Source organism: Mobula hypostoma, chromosome 4 (assembly GCF_963921235.1).
Source record: "Mobula hypostoma chromosome 4, sMobHyp1.1, whole genome shotgun sequence".
Lineage (NCBI taxonomy): Eukaryota > Metazoa > Chordata > Chondrichthyes > Myliobatiformes > Myliobatidae > Mobula > Mobula hypostoma.
In genome coordinates this window covers 79661654-79683532 of record NC_086100.1, presented here as the reverse complement: position 1 = coordinate 79683532, position 21879 = coordinate 79661654, and the positions used below count along the sequence as shown (strand labels likewise).

Below are 21879 nucleotides of genomic sequence, written 5' to 3'. Positions count from 1 at the left end.
GACCAGAGATGACCGACGCTGCATCTGTTCACGCAGTTTCGTTAAAACTGTCAAGCTTCTGGATGCTGCGACCCCAATTATGGTTGTACAAGTAGAAGCACAATTCCACATTCGGCAGGTAACCTCGGATTCCACTCGCTACTACTACGTGCTGAGCTCCCTCGACCAGGAGACAGCTACACAAGTTGAGGAGTTTATACAGTCGCCCCCGGAGAACGGCAAATACACAGCATTCAAAGCCCTGCTCATAAGGACTTTCGGACTCTCACGGCGTGAACGAGCTGCCCGCTTACTGCACCTGGATGGTTTGGGAGACAGGCCGCCGTCAGCATAAATGAACGAGATGCTGGCCCTGGCTGAAGGACACAAACCCTGCCTCATGTTTGAGCAGGCGTTCCTAGAGCAACTGCCCGAGGACATATGCCTGCTGCTGTCCGACGCAGATTTCAGCAACCCCCGGGAGGTGGCGGCCCGAGCAGATGTGCTGTGGAATGCCAGGAAAGAGAGAGGGGCGTCCGCCACACAGGTCACCAAGTCGCTTGCCGAACGGCAGACCAGACCAGGCCCAGCAGCAGAGCCTACAAAACCCGGCGACAGGAGTGAGGAACCAACGAACAATGGTGCTTCTACCACCAGCGATGGGGCACGGAGGCCCGCCGCTGCAGACCACCCTGCAAATTCCCGGGAAACGCCAGGGCCAGCCGCCGCTGATGGCTACGGCGGCTGGCCATCAGGACAGCCTCCTGTACGTCTGGGACAAGCAGTCGGGACGCCGCTTTTTGGTCGACACCGGAGCGGAGATCAGCTTCTTACCTCCAACGAGTTACGACACCCGCAACAGAGAACTGGGACCCACCCTGAGGTCCGCAAATGGCAGCACAATACGAACCTACGGCACCCGCACGGTGCAGCTACAGTTCAACTCCAGCCGGTTCACGTGGGACTTCGCACTGGCCGCCGTGGCCCAACCACTCCTGGGGGCGGATTTTCTACGAGCCCACAGCCTGCTGGTCGATCTGCAAGGGAAGCGATTAGTCAACGCCAAGACTTTTCAAACGTTCTCCCTGGGTGAAGCAAAGTTGTCAGCCCCAAACCTCGACTCCATCATGCTGCCCGATGACGAATTCACCAGGGTCCTGGCGGATTTCCTATCAGTACTGACACCGCAGTTCACGGCAGCCATGCCCAGACATGGAGTACAGCACCACATCTCGACCCAGGGACCACCCCTCCATGCCCGTGCTTGAAGGCTCCCCCCGGACAAGCTCCGACTGGCGAAGGAGGAGTTCAAGAAGATGGAGGAATTGGGGATCATACGACAGTCCGACAGCCTATGGGCCTCCTCCCTGCACATGGTGCCCAAGGCAACGGGGGGCTGGAGACCATGCGGTGACTACCGCAGACTGAACGAGGCTACAACGCCAGACTGCTACCCTGTGCCGCACATTCAAGACTTCGCAGCAAACCTACATGGTGCAAGGATCTTTTCCAAGATAGACCTCGTCCGGGGATACCATTAAATCCCGGTACATCCGGACGACATCCCCAAAACAGCACTTATCACCCCGTTCGGACTTTTCGAATTCCTCCGAATGCCATTTGGTCTAAAGAATGCCGCACAGACTTTCCAGCGGCTAATGGACGCGGTGGGACGCGACCTGGACTTTGCATTCATCTATTTGGACGACATCCTCATAGCCAGCAGTAGTCACCAAGAGCATCTGTCCCACCTCCGCCAGCTCTACACCTGCCTGAGTGAACTTGGCCGTACAATCAACCCAGCCAAATGCCAGTTCGGACTCGACACCATCGACTTCCTGGGCCACAGGATTACTAAAGACGGGGCAACCCCGCTGCCCGCCAAGGTAGAAACGGTCCGCCACTTTCCCTGACCCAACACAAAGGCCTGCAGGAATTCGTGGGTATGGTGAATTTCTACCACCGTTTCCTCCCCTCAACAGCCCAAATCATGCGCCCCCTGTTCACCCTGATGTCGGGTAAGGGCAAGGACATTACCTGGGATGAAGAGGCCACAACCGCTTTCGTTAAAACCAAAGAAGCCTTGGCAAACGCCGCGATGCTAGTGCACCCCAGAACGGACGTTCCTACTGCCCTCACGGTGGACGCATCCAACACAGCAGTCTCTGGAGTGCTGGAACAACTCATCGAGGGTCGCTGGCAACCCCTGGAGTTCTTCAGCAAACACCTACGACCACCCGAACTCAAATACAGTTCTTTCGACCGGGAGCTATTGGCACTATACCTGACAATCCGGCATTTCAGTTACTTCTTAGAAGGTAGGCCCTTCACCGCGTTCACGGACCACAAACCGCTTACCTTTGCGTTCACGAAGGTGTCCGACCCCCGGTCGTTCCGCCAGCAGCGATATCTGTCCTACATCTCCGAGTACACGACGGACATCTGGCATGTCTCGGGAAAGGACAACGTCATGGCGGACGCATTTTCCAGACCGAGCATACAGGCCCTGTCCCAGGGGGTGGACTATGCAGCGCTGGCGAAGGCACAGCCGGCAGACGATGAGATCCCTAGTTACAGAACTGCGGTCTCCGGTTTGCAGCTGCAAGACCTCGCCGTAGGCCCAGGTGAGAGGACCCTACTGTGTGACGTAGCTACCGGCCAACCCCGCCCCGTCGTCCCAGCAGCCTGGCGCCGGCGGGTTTTCAAATCCATTCACAACTTAGCGCACCCCTCCATCAGGACAACCATCCAGCTGGTCGCCAACTGGTTCGTGTGGCATGGACTGCGTAAACAGGTTAGTGAATGGGCCAAAACGTGCATGCAGTGCCAAACGGCCAAGGTGCACCGGCACGCCAAGGCTCAGCTGCAGCAGTTCAAACCCACCAGCCGGAGGTTCGACCACATTCATATGGATATCGTGGGGCCTCTGCCAGTGTCACGAGGAGTGTGGTACCTCCTAACTATGATAGACTGGTTCACCAGATGGCCAGAGGCAGTCCTGCTCATCGACACCACCTCCGAATCCTGCGCCCGAGCACTGATCGCAACCTGGGTAGCCCGCTTTGGGGTACCGGCCCACATTACCTCCGACAGGGGCACCCAGTTCACCTCCAGCCTGTGGTCGGCTATGGCCAGCCTTTTAGGAACACAGCTACACCACACAACTGCCTACCACCCACAGTCGAATGGACTAGTGGAGCGTTTCCACCATCACCTGAAATCGGCTCTCATGGCCCGCCTGGAAGGGCCTGACTGGGTGGACGAACTTCCCTGGGTCCTGCTCGGAATCCGCACGGCACCCAAGGAGGATCTGCACACCTCGTCGGCCGAGTTGGTGTACGGCGCACCCCTGGTCGTCCCAGGAGAGTTCATACTGGCCCCAAGGGGGCAAGAGGAGGAACCCACATCAGTCCTGGACAGACTACGTGAGAGGCTCGGTAACCTGGTCCCCATACCCACTTCACAGCACGGACAGAGCCCGACCTACGTACCCAAAGACCTGCAGAACTGTAAGTTTCTTTTTGTACGACGGGGCAGACACTGGGCACCGCTACAGCGGCCCTACGAGGGGCTGTTTAAGGTGATCAGGAACAACGGGTCCACATTCGTGCTGGACATTGGGGGGAGAGAGGAGGTTTTCACGGTGGACGGACACAAACCAGCCCATGTGGATTTGGCGCAGCAGGTCCGGGCACAGGCACCGTGGCGCAGGGGCAGACCTCCCAAACAGAGGCCGATCCAGACTGTGGACATTGGGGGATGTATCGCCGATTCGGTCGGGGGGGGTGGTAATGTGCCAACCCACTTTCTAGCACACACAAACCGGTGCGCACTGGCAGAGAGGCCGGCCCCAAAAAGGGCGACAGGCCATCTTCACCAGCAGGGGGAAAATCCCGCGCGTGGAAAGGGTCTGTGATTATGCATTCCCCACAGCAGTCCCACCCAGGGAGGGCAGGAATGGGAAGTCTTTAAAGCAGGCCGCGAAGTTTGAATAAATCCTTTTTATCACAACTCTAACTCACCGACTACGTGTGGTTATTTTAGCGCTGTGTGTAGCACACCGCTACAAATCCATGATAAATTCTTAACAAGACAGATGAATTAATGGTACAAGCTGAGATGAATAGGTTTACAGCAAATATCATTTATATAAACACAGCAAAGTGGCTCCACGGTAACAAAGTTGGGAATTAAGTACTTCAGGGTATTTTATGAGAATGTACGAAATAAAATATTAAGAGATAATGTGACACATATAACAAAGGATGATATAAGATCAGTTGAGAAGATATCTTGGATCAGAAGATTAGGAAGGAAAAACAGTGTGATAAGAGGTAAACAGAAACAAGGATCCTTAAGTGTGGAGAGGTTTAGCTCATGGTCCTGAAATACAACAACTGTGCTCTTACAGGGTATTAACATAGAGAGAGAACATTTATTCAAAGGCAATACTAATGGGTGCCTTTAATCCTCACTTAGACAGCCAAGTCAGGAAAAGCAGTTGGACAATGAGTTCATAGGTCAGATCCAATAGAGATTTCAAAGGAAATCTATGAGAGAAAAGACTGGGAAATGAGGTATTAGATTCAGATTATACAGGGAAGCAGTTAATCAATAGTTAATACTGTAGGATTATCATTTGATCAAAGCTTTACAGAGTTTGAGAATTACATACAATATGAGACACATTTTAAACAATCCATTCATCTGGTTGTCCAATCTTCATTGGGAAACCACATAAAATGTTTGGAATGCTGAGAAGAGATCACAAATACACAAAAAAATTTCAATATTCTCAGTGAATCGACATTCTGCTGAAGAATACAGACTCCTGGAGGCACAAATCTATCCATAGGTAATCAAGAGGGTAATGTTACTATTACTGTGAAGAAGAGTTCTAAAATGTGGCAATATCAGGATAGTTTCTGAAACCAGCAAAGTACATCACAAAAATAAAGAGAGAACAAACAGAATGGGAGTAATTCAAAGAAATGTAAACACATATTCTAGGAGCTGCCTCAAATTTATAATAAGAAAGATTCTAGTGAAAGCAAATATTATTGTCTGATGCAGGTTACAGCTTGAGACAGTTCTTGAAGGCGTTGTTTAGTGCAAACCTCCTAACGTTGTAAGCCAATCATGGTAACATTAACTTAGAAACTGATGAGGATCCTGAAGTTGATGTCCACACTTAAGGACAAATCATTACGTGTCACTTTGTGAATCATTATGTGGTGCACACGTTTCTCTTCTGATTATGAATTTGTCATTACAAACAGCAGGCAGACCCATGGTTAACAATGTAGATACCATTGAAGTCCAAGGGATGGTTTGTATAGATCAGGAGTGAAAGAGGGCAGGTGGTTGAAGGGAAAGTTATGATTGTTCAGATTTGCATATTTCTGGACTACTGGCAAGGGTTGAAAGGCAACAGCATATATAGTCTGCTATTCCAGAAGGAGAGAGAGTGAGAGAGACAAAAATAGGGAAAAATAGGAAGATCGATTAACTTAATGCAAGTAATTGAAAAAATTTTGGAACATGTTAAGGAACAGTTAACAAGACACAAAATATGATTTAATTAGGCAGAGTAAATCTGGTTTATCAAAGGGAACTGCATTAGCTGATTAAGTGGGTCCTCATTTTCAAAAGGCATTCAATAAAGTATCATAATGAGAAGTTGTAAACAAAATACACTCAGTGGCCACTTTATTAGGTACGCCTGTATATCTGCTCATGCATACAATTATCTAATCAGCTAATCATGTGGTTCCAATTCAATGTCTAAAAGCACATATCCAAGTGGTTCAGTTATTGTGCAGACCAAACATCAGAATGGGGAAGAAATGTAATCTAAGTGACTTTATCCCCAGAATGAGTGTTGGTGCCAGACAAGAAAATGATGTTCTCCTGGGACTTTCATGCACAACAAAGGGGCTCAAACATGTAAAGCAGAAGATTGTGATGTCAGACAGTGAACTGCTGGTCTCCGCTCTTATTGTTGCAGGAGTGACCCCTCTCTCCCTCGCTAGTGAGAAAGATCCTGTCTGAGATACCGAAGTGCTGGGATATGGACTGTAGTTTTTGATGGCCTCTAGATCAAGGTTTCTTTGGGGGGTTTTGCTATTGCTTGCCTAGTTGGAGGGAGGAGGTCGGTGCTTTTGCTGGTGCAGGTGGGTTGAGGAGAGGGGGAGAGTCGATGCTTCTGGTGCTACTTGTGCAGAGGAGGGGGAGTGGGCTTTGGGGTTCTGATGTTTCTGTCACATTATTTGGAGTTATTTTTGTTTCGTGGATGTCTGCGAAGAGTATGATTTTCAGGTTGTATACTGCATACATTCTCTCATACTAAATTGAACCAGTTGAACAATCTCTGGAGCAGGGGTTCCCAAGCTGGGGCCCACAGGCCCCTTGGTTAATGGTAGGGGCCCATGGCATATAAAAGATTGAGAACATCTGCTCTAGAGTTTACAGGGAATGGTGCAAAAAAACAAAAAAAAAAGGTTCTGTGGGAGCAAATGTTTATGAGAGGGATCTGATGGGAATCGCCAGACTGGTTCAATCTGACTAGAAAGCAACAGTAACTTAAACAATGACACATTACAACTATGGAGTGCAGAAGAGCATCTCTAAATTCATAACATGTCGAACCTTGAAATGCTTGTTCCAGGACATCAGAGATGCCCTCCTTCTTCAAAGAACGAGGTTTCCCTCCCTCCACTATTGATGCTGCCCTCACCCGCATCTCCTCCATTTCTCCCCATCTTCTGCTATTCCAGAGAGAGATAAAAATAGGGAAAATAGGAAGATCAATTAGCTTAATGCAAGTTATTGAGAAAATAATTCTGTGCTCACCCCATCTTCTCGCTGCCTTAACAGTGATAGATTATTGCCTGATCCCATTTGTTTGTGGGATGTCCTGGTGTACAAAGTAATGATGTTGAAGAACTGGAAAAGGAAAAGAATGGATGTAAATGGTATGAAAAATAAAAGGTGTCTTGAATTCGTTCATTCATTATGTACTGTGTCGCATGACGTGGGCGTTCATGTTCTTTCCATGATCATAATTGTAATTGGCAAATTTTTTCGACAGAAGTGGCTTGTCAATACCTTCTCCTGGACAGCGTCTTTACAAGGCGGGTGACCTCAGCCATTATCAACACTCTTTAGAGACTGTCTCCATGTGTTAGTGTTCACATGACCACGACTTGTGATATGCGCCAACTGCTCACAGGACCATCGACCACCTGCTCCCATGGGTTCAAGTGACCCTGATCAGGGGCTAGCAGGTACTACACCTTGCCCAGGGCTGACTTGCAGGCTAGCGGAAGGAAGGAGTGCCTTACACCTCCGCACGTATCTCCACACTGCCAATTACATGAACGGATAGATGAGTTTATCTAAGAAATTGGCTAGAATACATCCCTCATCCAAATGAAAGAAGAAACTCAAAGCAATTAATGTTCAAAAATAAGGGATCTTTAGCCTGAATATGAAAAAAATGTACGTAAATGAAGGGGTATGGTAAAGAAGTCCACAGATCTCACTCAGAGTCTGGTATTCACCCTATGAAAGGATGTTGGAGAGAGTAGCATTACATTTCAGCAGCGCTTGGTTATGTATTTGAAGAGCCATAATCATCAGAGTTATAAAGCCATTGCTGCAAGAGAGAGAGAATCATGAAGTCATAGATTTGACAACACAGAAATGGCCAGCACGTGATGCCAACCTTTTTGTCCATCTACAGTAATCGCATTTTACTGCATTATGTCCATGTCCATGAATGCCTCTTCAGCATAGAAATTGTATGGGATTCTATCACCTCCTCTGGTAGCAAGTTTCAGGTACCAACCACTCTCTGTGCAAAATAATAAACATTCTCTCAGTGAGACTTGATGTAGATCAGGAGACCACTTCGCTGAACACCTATGCTCCATTCGCCAGAAAAATCGGGATCTCCTGGTGGCCTCCTATTTCAGTTCTACTTCCCATTCCCATTCCGACATGTCAATCCATAGCCTCCTCTACTGCTGCAATGGGACCACACTCAAGTTGGAGGTGCAGCGCCTTATATTCCATCTGGGTAGCTCCAATTTGATGGCATGAACATTGATTACTTGAGCTTCCGGTAATTGCCCTTCCCCCTTTACTATTCCCCCATTCCCGTTTCCTTCTCTCACCTTATCTCCTTACCCGCCCATCCCCTCCCTCTGGTGCTCCTCACCCTTCCCTTTCTTCCATGACCTTCTACCTCCTCCTATCAGATTCTCTCTTCTCCAGCCCTTTATCCCTTTCACCAATCAACTTCCCAATTCTTTGCTTCCCCCTTCCCCCTCTCCTGATTTCACCTATCAGCTACCACCTTGTAATTATTCCTCCTTTCCTCCCACCTTATTGCTCCAACTCATTACCTTTTTTCCCAGGCCTGATGAAGGGTCTCGGCCCAAAACATCGACTATTTATTCATTTCTATAAATGCTGGCTGGCCTGCTGAGTTCCTCCAGCATTTTGTGTGTGTTCCAAGTATTCTCTCAGGTCCTGCCTCTCGGTTTTTTTGCACTACCTTACTTTCTATTTTTCTACTTTTTATTTGTGAGTTATAATTTAAATTTTTATATTTACTAATTTTTACTATTTTTAATATTTAATATTTGTAATCCAGGGAGCGGGAGGTGCAGAATCAAATATCGCTGTGGTGATTGTACTTTCTGGTATCAATTGTTTGGTGACAATAAAGTATAAAGTATAAGTATAAGGTCCCCTTTAAAACTCTTCCCTCTCGCCTTGAACCTATGCCTTCTTGTTTTTGATAGTTTTACTATTAAAAAAAATATTCTGACTCTATACCCTATATATGCCTCTGATATGAGTGTCAGGTCAGCCTCTGATGTTCCAATGAAGTAAAACCAGTCTGACCAATGTTTTCCATGAACTGTTGTCCTGGATTAGATTGAACAAGTCTTTTTAATATGACGGGTCGAATGTCCCCCTTCTGTTACATAAATTTCTTATGATTCATTGATTCAATTAGTTAAAAGACAGAAAATAGAAACAATAAACGGAGCTTTCTCAGATTCACATCCTGTTGCTACCTGGTTTTCATAGAGATAATTGAAAAGCCATCAGCTATTTGCGGTCTATACTAATAACGGGAGAATGGACTGGGTGTAATGTGTTTAAGTTTGCTGATAATTCAAAGATAGGGAGAGCGTATTTGTGAGTGAGAAGCAGAAATAAGTATAGGCAGATTTAGGGAAGAGGCAAAGAATTAACCAGCAGAGAATAACATGGGGAAATGTGACTAAAATTCAGATTGATGGGGGAAGAGAAAAATTGAAATATTCTTCAAAGTGGAAAGAATTTACAAATGACAATTTTATCAACAGGAAATGTTAAATCTGGATTTTCTTTTCCTACTAATGCTGCTTGAGTATTTAGAGTATTTGGTGTTTTTATTTCAAATGTCCAGAATCCGCAGCTTTTTTGCCTTAAATTTAAAATTCCACATTGCATATGAAATCCATTTTAAACTATGATGATTGTATTTTCTGAGTCACATAAAAGATGGATGTGATACCGAGATTATCACACAGATCAGAAACAGGATGAGATACAAATTCACTATAGCAACTACAAGTTAAAACAGAATACAAGAGCACAGAGGCATCATACTAGTTAGGTTACACAAAAGATGCTCCCTAAAAGTCTGAAAGAGAATGGATAATCTGAATAAATCTTGAAATAAACTAGTCATAATGAAGCAGCCGAGGAAAGGCAAAATTCCAAACTCTGGAATAACACAAATTAGAGGGACCTACAAATAGAAGTTAATTCCATGCTGTGTGCCATATCTTTCTGCATTGGAGAAATACTTGATCACGACATGAAAAAAACAACACTGAGAACTGAAAGCCATGCACCAATTGAAAAGTGCCCTCTCAGAGGTACAACAGATCTATTCCAAATCTACACAGAATGCTTTTTTGAAATAGTTATTCATTTTAATGATTTTATATTACCAATGACCTACATTGCAACTAGTCAACCAGGCCTCCAATAAATTTTTTGAATGAGTTGAGCAGAAAGCTTGGAAGGATAACCCAAGCGATGGAGGAAAGATGGATAATAGAGAAAAGTTACTAAATCTGCCAAGTGAACTTCACAAAGAATGCCAAGGATACATCAACACCCCATATACATGACTTACCTCAAGCAACACACACAAAATGCTGGAAGATCTCAGCAGACCAGGCAGCATCTATGGAAAAAAGTACAGTCAATGTTTTGGGCCAAGACCCTTTGGCAGGACTGAAGAAAAAAGATGAAGGGTAAAGTTAAAAAGTGGGGAGAGGGGAGAGAGAAACATAAGATGATAGGTGAAACCGGGAGGGGGAGGGATGAAGTAAGGAGCTGGGAAGTTGATTGGTGAAAGAGATATAGGTCTAGAGAAAGGGGGTATCTAATAGGAAAAGACAGAAGGCGACGGAAGAAGGAAAAGGAGTGAGGAGCACCAGAGGGAGGGGATGTGTGAAGGGAATGGGGAGTGGTGAAGGAGGCGGTGGGGGCATTACTAGAAGTTCCAGAAATCGATGGTCATGCCAACAGGTTGGAGGCTACCTAGACAAAAAATAAGGCGTTGTTTTGCCAACCTGAGTATGGTATTGCAGCAGTAGAGGAGGCCACGGTTTGACATATTGGAATGGGAATGGGAAGTGGAATTAAAATTGGTGGCCACTGGGAGATCCTGCTTTTTCCAAAGGGCATGGAGCACAGGTGCTCAGTGACACATTCTTTCAATCTAGGTCAGGTCTCCCTGATATACAGGAGGCCACACTGGGAGCACTGGACACAGTACATGTCCCCACTAGACTCACAGGTAAAATGTTGCCTCACCCAGAAGGACTATTTAGGGCCCTGAATGGTAGTGAGGGAGGGGGTGTAGCACTCGTTCCACTTGCAAAGATAAGCGCAGGAGGGAGATCAGTTGGGAGGGATGAGTGGACAAGGGAGTTGCTCAGGGAACGATCCCTGCAGAAAGCAGAAATTGAGGTGGGTAGGTGGGAAGCTGAGCTAGGTGGTGGGAGATGGCAGACGTTCCCGAGAATTATGTGCTGGACGTGAAGGCTGCTGGGGTGGTATGTGGGGACAAGAGGAACTCTATCCCTTGTAGGAAGGCAGGAGGTTGGGATAAGAGCAGATGTACGTGAACTGGAAGAGATGTGGTAAAGGGCAGCATTGATGGCGGAAGAAGGGAAGCCCCTTTCTTTGAAAAAGGAGGGGACCTCCTTAGATCTGAAATGAAAAGCCTCATCCTTAGAGCAGATGTGGCAGAGACGGAGGAATTAAGAAAATGGGATGGTGATGTTACAATTAACAGGGTGAGAAGAGGTATAGTCCAGGTAGCTGTGAGAGTCCATGGGTTTATAATAGATATGAGTAGATAAGCTGTCTCCAAATAGAGACAGAAAGATCGAGATAGGGAGGGAGGTGTTTGAAATGGACTAGGTAAATTTGAGGGCAGGGTGGAAGTTTGAGGCAAAGTTGATGAAATTGACGAGTTCCACATGGGTGCAGGAAGCAGCATCAATGAGTCGTCGATGTAGTGTAGGAAAAGTGGACCCATGACTTACCTCAAACTTGTTCCAATTTTGAAAGCCATCAGAGCAGCATAGGGAGAGACAGGATTTGAAACTTAATAAGGAACCTTTACTATAGATTGCATTTATTAAAATACTTGAAAAAAAGCATTTTAAAACATCAATCCCTTGGCCTTGAAGTAAGATAGGATACGTTCTAGCAGAAAGTAAGTGATAGCAAAAGAGGATGCAAAAAAAAATGGACATAGTAGATGACATCCAGATCTAAGAACTGGATAACAAAATCCATGATTGTTATAACGGTGAGGCGATGGAAAACCCAGAAAGCCTGAATGCAAGCTAAATGCTGACAAATGGACCATAAAGGGAAACGTTTCACACACCAGAGTTAAACAAAGCACAGAAAAAGTCAGCTGTCTTTCAGATTAAAGCAGCAAGAGAAAATAAATAGTTGAGAAGCTTTGTGAGACTAACCCAGACCATGAATGCTTTTAATCCTCATGTCAGAACATGCAGCAAACTTGTGAAAAATGATAAAGGAAGATGACAACTACCTGAAGTCACAGTACTGTGAAATAAATTTGACAAGTTTTAGATATCTCCACATGATTAAAAGAAGTAAGACAAAACTAACTGATGCAGAGTAAAAGAAAGCAAATATTACAAACACAAGATAATCTGCAGGTGCTGGAAATTCGATAATCACACATAAAGAACTCAGCAGGCCAGGTAGTGTCTGTGGAAGTGAATAAACTGTTGACATTTTGGGCTGAGACCCTTAATCAGAACTGGATAAAAAAAGACAAGAAGTTGGAGCAATAAGGAGAAAGGAGGGGAAGAAGAACAAGGTGGTAGGTGACAGCTAAAACTGGGAGGGTGGGAAGTGGTGAAGTAAAGAGCTGGGATGTCAATTGGTGAAAGCTATGAAGGGTTGTAGAAGGGGGATATCTGATATGAGATGGTAGAAGACCATGGATTCATTGTCTAGTATCAGATCCAGTAAGGGCTCTCCTCTAGTCACACTCTCTACATAATGTGTCCAGAATCTTTCCCAGACACAACTAACAAATTAAGCCCCATCCACACCTTTCACACTAAGGATAATCAGAATTAGGAAAGTTGAAGTCACTCATGACAACAATCCTGTTATTTCTGTACCTTTCCAAAGTCTGCCTCCTGGTCTGCTCCTCGATGTCTCTGTGCCCTAGCGGGGAGGGGGGTGGATCTGTAGAATACTCCCAATAGAGTGCTTACACCCTTCCTACTTCTGACTTCCACACCCATTGACTCACTCGATAACCCTCCATGATGTCCTCCATTTCTGCAGCTGTGATATTGTCCCTGATTAGTATTGCCACTCTCTTACCTTCCTCCCTGTCTCTTTTCAAACATATAAACCCCAGAACTTCCAACGGCCATTCTTGCCCTTGTGACAGCCAATTCTCTGTAATTGTCAGGAGGTTGCAATTCCATGTAAAAATCCCTTGATGGTATTTGGTTTGTTGACCACAAAGTTCTAAACTCAAATAAAGACTTAAGCTGTGTGGTGCTACACCTACCAATAGAATCAAAAGACTTTTTCAAAGACTACATCCATTGAATTGTCTCTGAAGTCATGGTAAGAACTGCTGAGGTCGCTTTCTCCCTATATACCCTTGCAGAATTTGTCATATCATTCAGATGGGATGTCCCCAGGATTTTTGATGGAAAAATCTGATATTATATCATGTTACCTCTCTTCTAATCCTTCTGAATATAACTATCTAACATTTCCAACTTTTCCTCCTTTTAGATGGCACCTTCTCCACTGATCCCACGCTGCTTAACTCTCTGACACCTAACGATCATGACTACTCATTTCAATATATACACCCATCTCTGCTTCCACTGCTCCATCCTGTCCTAATGGTTGCTCGCACACTTTGATCAATTCACTGCTACCAACTCTCAACCAATCAGTATCTGGTGCAAAGTAGACATAAAACGTGGTCAACCAGGCCACCGTTAAACATATCTGGCTCTGAAATGACATCCATTCTAGCTGGGTTATTGTCCAAACTATTGCTGTTGCTGATAAAGTGAAAGTTCTATAGGCCAATTACTCAGTCATTGCCCATCTGGAAATCTGTACCTTGCAAAGGGAGACATTGCTGCACATTTCTAAGTCGTTATATCGGGATCTGTGACATATCAATACAGCCTTGGGCAAGACTTGCTTTCCGCCAATGGAAGAGAGAGCCCATCTTAAGTATTTCCTTTCATTTTATTCTGCATTAAAGCTATTTTTCAGCACTCAAGCACATTTTCAGAATTTAATGATATTTCCAGCAAAACAGTTATAATCACTTGGTGAAAGGTTAGAATGTGACGACTGTTAATTGCACATTTTATATTTGACCACTTAGCACATTATCAGTGAGGAAATCAGGGAACCATAAATTGACAAAATAATTTGTGTTCATAGGTCATCTCCAGCAGAAGGCAATTCACGGAGTTATATATATAACATTTTACATTTATTGCAACATTAATTTGCATACGTAGTTACATACGTGCTACACATACATTACTGAAATATCCCCAAGCAATCTTTGTTTGATGCCAGTCCTGCTACTTGACGACAGGTTATAAAGCAGATTTACAAGGCATATGACCATTTTTTGGAGAGTAAATAAGAAGCTGTTTCCACTGACTGAGGAATCAGTAATCAAAGGGCATGAATTTAGGGTAATTGGCATATAATCCAGAGGTGAGACTGCGGAAAATATTTTCATATAAATGGTTAATGGCTGTCACAGATATATTGGGCTGAAGAGCAAGGTTTCCTGCTGTATTTCTCTATGATGCTATGAGATGACTTGCTGTAACATGGAAGGTAATGGAAATGGTTTCAAAAATAACTTTCATGAAGGAATAGGATAAATCAAAGAAAGGGGCGAATTTGTAGAACTGTGGAGAGAAGAGGAAAGTGGAGTTAATTCAAAAGCTCTCCCTAAGAGCTGGTATGGGCAACTAAAGACTATTGAGGGCAATGCAGTGATGCCAGGTTTAATAGCAGAAAGAAACCCCACACTGTTTCTCGTGAATACTTGGAGGCTGTTGGATTGATTTCACAAAAGGACCCACTTGTGCTCTCTGGAGCTGAATTCTGAAAGAACCATGATCAAAGCACTTTTATTTTCTCTAATTACTGAGGTGAAAGCTTTGGAGTAAGATGAGTGTATAAGTAGTGATCCTCCTGAGACTCCAGTACAACTCAGGGCAGGACAGCAGGGCCTGAAGGCAATGCCTTTGTTTCAGAGGAGACTAAAGGAGGAGGCAGTGTATTTGGCAAGAAGTTTTTATCTTCCAGTAGCCTTCTGAAAGCAAGCCTTTCTATCTCCTGTAAGGCACCTGGGAACTATGATTTTCATAAGGTAGTGGTCAGTGAAGTCAGTCACCAGTGAAGGAAGTTCCAACCCAGACCTCTCTGCCACTTCTCTCCATCCAGTCCAATACGCTGTGTTGCGTATGGTTAATAAAGTTAATAGTATCGTCAGGAATGCCTACCATCCTGGCCATTTGCTTTTCTCTGTTGAAAGCCCAGACATCCAAACTGAAGAATTGTGTCTTCCCCATTGCTGTCAGACTTCATAATCTCTTTCGTATCTCTTTTCATACTCATCTCCTGATGATGTTGCCATTTTCTTGGATTCTTAAATCTGCTTTTCTCAATCGTTCCTTTATTGTCACTTCAGCATTTCTTTTTGTGTTATTTCAGATTGCACTACAATGCCTTGCGCTCATCATTATATTTATTGTTGCCATGTATACTGTTGACACTGTGAGCTACACCTAAGCAAAGAATTTCATTACACCCTGATGTATATGACAATCAACTAACCTGAACTGGAATCAGCTCTTGTAGCTATGTGTGCCTGGGATCCCAATCTCATCTATGGGGCTACATAGGTCATTGTGGAAATTAACACAAGGATCATAAAACATAAGGTATTTCTTTCTTGAAATACTCAAAAAGAACTTCTGAAAGGGTCCACAGCTGCATACATTTTTAAAAATAATCTTGTCTTGTGATGGATATTCACTGTCCAAGGCCAGTGGGCTTTTCTTTTCTTGCCAAGCAAAGCATTCTAACATAGCCGCTAAAGTTTCTAGAGATCAAAGGGTTATTTTTGAATAAGACAAACTTCCAACCAACATTTTTTTAGCTTCTTGTCATAAGCAAGAACCAGTCTTCAGTTCTTAATGTAAATCACAAGCAATAATCAATCTGAAGTTAAAAGGACAGCTTTACAAACATACACACTATCCATAGAACACAGGATTCTGGTCCACTGCAGATGGGCTAATAGTTAAGGAATTACAGTGTTAGGCAATGTGGTTATTTAATTGGGCTTGTTTCAAACCAGACAATGTGGCTAAATTATTTAGTTCAAGTAGGCTTGCAGACCAGATTGATACTGTCACTTAGCACATCAAATAGCTGATTTGTTAATCGTTAGAAGATTTGTGTAATAGAATCAGCTTACCAGCATTGACTGTAAGAATTAGCTAACTGTGTCTACAGATACTTTTAGACCGTTTGTGTAATGAAGTATCTGGAAAAACACCATATAACTGTGAAATCAACCAAGAAGCAGAAAAAAGAACAGTATAAATGTAGAGAGTAGTTAGGCCTATTAGGAATGGTTAAGAAACAGTAAGAAGAATGACAGAGACATGGGGTGAACTAGAATCCATTCCTCTTTCTTCAACTTCTGAGTTGAAAAATCTATTCATCTGCAACTCATTGGTAGTCTCTTTAGCTGATAGGAACAGTATCTATGTTTTGGAAATCCTTTGTGTTTTAGAAATCATTTATATTTTGAACTTCACAGTCAGCAAGGCCTGCATTTATTGCCAGTACTTGATGACTCTGAACTAAGTGAACTAACTACTCCACTGAAAGGGTTGATTCAACCATAGCCTTTGGGATGAGGATGAATACAGGTTAGAAGAGGGGGCACATAGTACCGTAGTGTATAGCTTGGGAAGTCAAACTTTGAAGTTCAATTCCGGTGCCATCTGTAAGGAGTTTGTACATCCTCCCTATGAATGTGTGGGTTTCCTCTGGGTGCTCCGGTTTCCTTCTATAATCCAAAGATGTACCAATTAGTAGGTTAATTGGTCATTGTAAATTGTCCTGTGATTAGGCTAAAGTCAAATAGGAGGGTTGCTAGGCAATGCAACTCATTGGTCTAGAAGGTCCTGCCCAGTGCTGTTCTCTAAATGAACATAAAATTTTAAAAAATCCTTCCTAAAAGAAACATTAATGAAGTAGATATCTTTTGTTTTAACACAATCTGAACATTCTGTGATCAACTTCATTCTACTTTCCAGATTCATTTATTAACTGAATTTAAAATTCCCAAGTGCCACAGTAAGGTTCACACTCATGTGTCCATACCATTAGTCATAGTTCCTAGATTATTAGCTGTTATGGTAACACCTATACTCTCACCTGCAATCTTTCTATGAAATGAACATTGCCTTTGTCTGCACCACAGGACAAGATGAAGGAAAACAATGCAGTCAGATGTCCACATGCATGGGGATACTGCCAATAACTGAAGCTATTTTCAAAAGCATGAAGTTATCATCGTGCCCCACCAAGTATCTTGCATTAACCATCTCCAATAAGGCAAAGTTTAACTATTTTACTTTGGCATTATCATCATCCAACCTAGATTTGCAACGTATCAGAGATCAAAGTTCCTTGATAACTGATGCTGTCTTGGTCCTTAATAACTCTCATCACAGGGTAAGCCCTCCCCATCATTGGGCATGTTTATAAGGAGCACTGCTGCAAGAAAGCAGCATCCATCACGAAGGACCCCACGTCCAGGTCATGCACTCTTCTTGCTATTACTTGTGATGAGAGTCCTTGATGAAGATGGCTTGGAACCAAATGTTCAAGTATCTGTGGCAAGGGTCGGGGCATGGAATTGATCTTGAGGGTATTGGGGAGCCACAAGCTATAGGCCATAGGATTTACTTTCCTGAGAACCCTGAAGGGTCCAATGAACTTGGGCACCAATTTCCTCGTATCCACTCGGAGAGGCAAATCCTAAGTCAAAAGCCAGACTGTTGCCCAGGTTGCAAAACTGGTCCTTGTCTTCTCTTACAGTTAGCCATTTACTGCAGCCTTCTGGGTAGAAGCTAACAAAATTGTCCTTGTCCGAGTCCATGTCTTCTTGTAGCATCAGACGGGATTTTCAGCTCCAGGAACTCCTACATCCTGCTCAGGGAAGGGTGGTGGAGAATACCTAAAATAGCATTTGAAAGGAGACACCCCATGTGGTGAATGCCTTAAAGTGTTGTGGGCAACTTCTGCCCACATCAAATGGTCACTTCACTCATTCGATCTTTCAGATGCCAGGCATCTATGGGTACATACCATATCTTGGTTCACCTGCTCCATTTGGCCATTTGACTATGGGTGAAACCTAAAGGAAAGACTTGCTGTTGCCCCAATTAGTTTGCAAACTGCCCTCCAAAAACATGATGTGAAGTGCAGACCACCATCTGACGCAATATCCACTGGAAAACCATGGATCCTGAAGACTTGCTGCAGGATGATTTCTGCTATCTGCGCTGCAGATGAAAGTCTATCCAAGGCAATGAATTTGCAGGCCATCGAAGAATAATCCACAATTACCATGATAATGGCCTTCTCCTTGGAAGGAGAAAGACCAGTGACAAAGTCCATGGAGATGTTTCCCCTTTTATTTTCTGGAACAAGCAGAGGCTGAAGGAGACCTTGAGGCTGGATGCAGGACTCCTTGTTCTGGACGCACACCTCACATGCCAGCATTGATGGAATTCCCTTGCCATTCAAGGCCAACAATGTCTTCTCTTAATGAACTTGAAGGTCCCGGCCACCTGTGGGTGAGATGTCAATCTCGGTACTTATTCTCATTGAAGAACCTGATACCGGATGGGACTTGGAATGAACAGCCGATCCGGAGGGGTGTTCTGAGGAATCCTCCCTTGTACTCAAGCCTTATGAGCAAATGTGTTGGTCCCCCCCGCCCCAAAGAATAGGCACGATCACGTTGGCTTGGGGCAAAATGGTGGTAGGCTGCTTTTCATTTTCAGGTTCATTGAACTGATGGGACAAGACACCTGGCATCTAGGTCTTAGATCCCAGTCAATAGGTCAGGATGAAATTAAAATGATTAAAGAATACAGATCACTTGGCCTGCCTGGAATTCAGTCTCTTGACCTCCTGGTATAAGCCAAGTTTTTGTGGTCTGTTCATATGATAAAAGAGTTCTAGGTCCCTTTGAGCCAGTGACGTTATTTCTCCAGAGCCAACTTGGCTGCGAGCAGCTCTCTATTGCCAATGTTGTAATTCATCTCTGCTGAAAATAGTCACCTGGAAAAGAACACACATGGGTGCAGTTTATTGTCTGTTGAGACAACACTGCACCCACTCTGGTGCCCGAGGCATCCACTTCCAAGGTGAAGAGAAGGTCCCAGTTGGGTGCGACCGTAACAATTACCTTTGGGCAGGGATTGTCATATGGGGGGGAGCATTGGTGGTAGACCCAAATGCAAGACACAGACACTGAAGTACTAGGAACAGGACTTGACTAGAGAGCTGGGACAAGAACACAGACTTGGGCTAGGACATTGGCTAGGCAAGCGGGACCAGGACAAGAAACTGGGAACTAGGAGCCTGGGCTTGGACTCCGAGCCAGAGACTGGACAAGGACCCAAAACCTGGGTCTTGACCCGGGCTCAGACCCCGGAACTAGGTGAGGACATGATGTGGCTACAGGACTAGACATGGCTTGGGTTCCTCATGGCTTGGGTACTTCATGGCTTGTGTTCTTCAAGGCAACGACATGACGAGGCTTGGGTTCTTCGAGGCAAGGACATGATGAGGCTAGGGTTCTTCAAGGCGAGGACATGACAAGGCTTGGGTTCAGACTCCGAGCCAGAGACTGGACAAGGACCCAGAACCTGGGTCTTGACTCAGGCTCAGACTCCAGAGCTAGGTGAAGACATGACGTGGTCTTGGGAGACAGGACTAGGCGAGGCTACAGGACAGAATGAGAGACTCCTGGGAAGGATGAGGGAACTCCAGTACAGGATGAGAGAACTCCAGCACAGGACAAAGCACATGGACAGGACGAGATCATGAAGCCTTGACTTGGTACTCAGGAACAGCCGAGCCTTGGGTTTGGGTCGACAGGAACCTCGGAACCTTGGACTGGGATGACAGGAATGCAGAACACAGAGCCTTGATCTTGGGGAGGACAGGAACACAGAGCTTTGGACTTGAGAGACAGGAACACAGGAACATGGAACACAGAGCCGGGACCCATCCTTGGGAGCAGGTCATGGGGCCAGGGCTGTACACAGAATGCTGAACACGAAAAGACGATTCCAAGCACTAGGTAGCGGCAAACGGCCGGACCTACCTAGCGAAGGCGTGGACACAGAGACGGTTCCCAACAGTAGGTAATGGCAAACGGCCGGATCTACCTAGCGAAGGCGTGGACACAGAGACAATTCCAACTCAATGATAGACAGTTCCTTATCTTGACACAGCAAGGCTCCAGTCTTGCTCCGGTGGTTGAACTTGACAAGGTTGCGGGGCCAGGCTTCAGACACAGGTTGCAAGGCAAGGGTCCAGAAGGAAGGGAACAGTCCAGCTTCAGGGTAACAGCAAAGGTGACCTGCCTTACCCAACAGAGGCAAGGACAAGAAGGGACAGATCCAACTGCAGGGTAATGGCAAAGACGGCCTGACTTACCCCACAGAGGTGAGGACAGGATACTGATGAGACAAACCAGCACCAATACTCGAACCCAGGGCCACTTATATTCCCAGCCCCAAGACAAGCATCAGGTGCCTATGATTAAGCCCAACTGAAACAAGGGACAGCCGGAAGACCCAGAGTCTGGAGTCCATGGACCAGACCATGAACCAGAACATGGACTTCACGGACCGGACCATGACAGGGATACAGGAACCTTATGTCCCACCCCACCAGGTTCGGGAACTGTTATTACTGTACAACCATCAGATCACTGAATCAATGTGGATAACTTTAATCACCTCAAATCCAAACTGATTCCATAAACTCAGACTCACTTTCCAGGACTCCACAACTCTCATTCTCAGTATTATTTTTTTTATTTGCACTATTTACCTTCTTTTGCAAATTGGTTTGTTTGTCAGACTTTATCAATGTATAGTTTTTCACAAATTATTTCTTTATTTTCCTATAAATGCCTGCAGGAAAATGAATCCCAAGCTAGTATCTGGTAACATATTTGTAGTCTGATAATAAATTAATTTTTACTTTGAATTTTCTTTGACTTGAACTCTGACATCCCTGCAAATTGACAGCAAGACAATTTGTATAGGTATTCTACTAACTAAAAGGCAGATCAAAACTGTGAAATAAGTTGCATAGATTGTAGATCTTCAACAGAAAGCAATGCCATTGCAAATCTCATCAACCACAATGAATATTCCCCATTTACTCAGACTAGATGAAAAAACAAGATTCCTTTGTCACATCTGGGAAAATCTTTGACCTCTGCCTATCCCAGTTCTTACGTGTTTGCTGAATGACATGTTGAAGGTGTTCAATAGCTCTGTGACATTCATCAGAAGTAGCTATTCTTGACAGGAGGACTTACTGCCAGTGGTGAATTACCTTGAACTGGGGACTGTTCTTACCCATCTTCAAGCAAAATTAAATACTGGAGAATAAAAGGAAGTAAATTTGATTAGAATCAGAATCAGGTTTAGTATCACTGACATATGTCGTGAAATGTGTTGTTTTGCAGCAGCAGTACAGTGCAATAAATAATAAAAACAATAAATGATAAAATGCTAATAATACAAACAATAAATGATAACATACATACATGGTAGATTCCAGTTAATTGGGACAGCTCCTAAAGAATAAAAACTAATAGAGAAAATAGCCAGGATTCCCTTCGTTTATTTGACACAGGATGCCTCAACTGGGACAGGAGACTTGCTGAACAGTTTCTAACTGTGGTTGGTCACATGAACTTATATGGTCATTAGACACTACACCATGCTTAGAGCAAATGGTTTTTAAATAGCATCAGTCGTGTATGCTTGTGTTCAAAGAGCAGTGATCTTTGTCACTGAAAGTTGGCAAGAAACAATTAGTTAGACAATTTGGAATCATTTTGCTCACTACGCTTTCAAGCATCCAGGCTTGGAGATGCTAAAAATAGCCAGCAGTGAAAAAGAAATGAATGCACTACTTCAG

The 21879-nt window shown here is 44.6% G+C and overlaps 1 long non-coding RNA gene across 1 annotated transcript; it reads right to left on the bottom strand.

The window, feature by feature from the left end:
- Positions 1-6724: 6724 nt before the first annotated feature.
- On the bottom strand, positions 6725-21583 carry LOC134344851 (uncharacterized). The gene is made up of 3 exons (XR_010017542.1): positions 21499-21583; positions 21289-21334; positions 6725-6743 (listed from the first exon to the last, which is right to left on the bottom strand). It is a non-coding gene; the product is annotated as an uncharacterized LOC134344851 (long non-coding RNA).
- Positions 21584-21879: the final 296 nt, after the last annotated feature.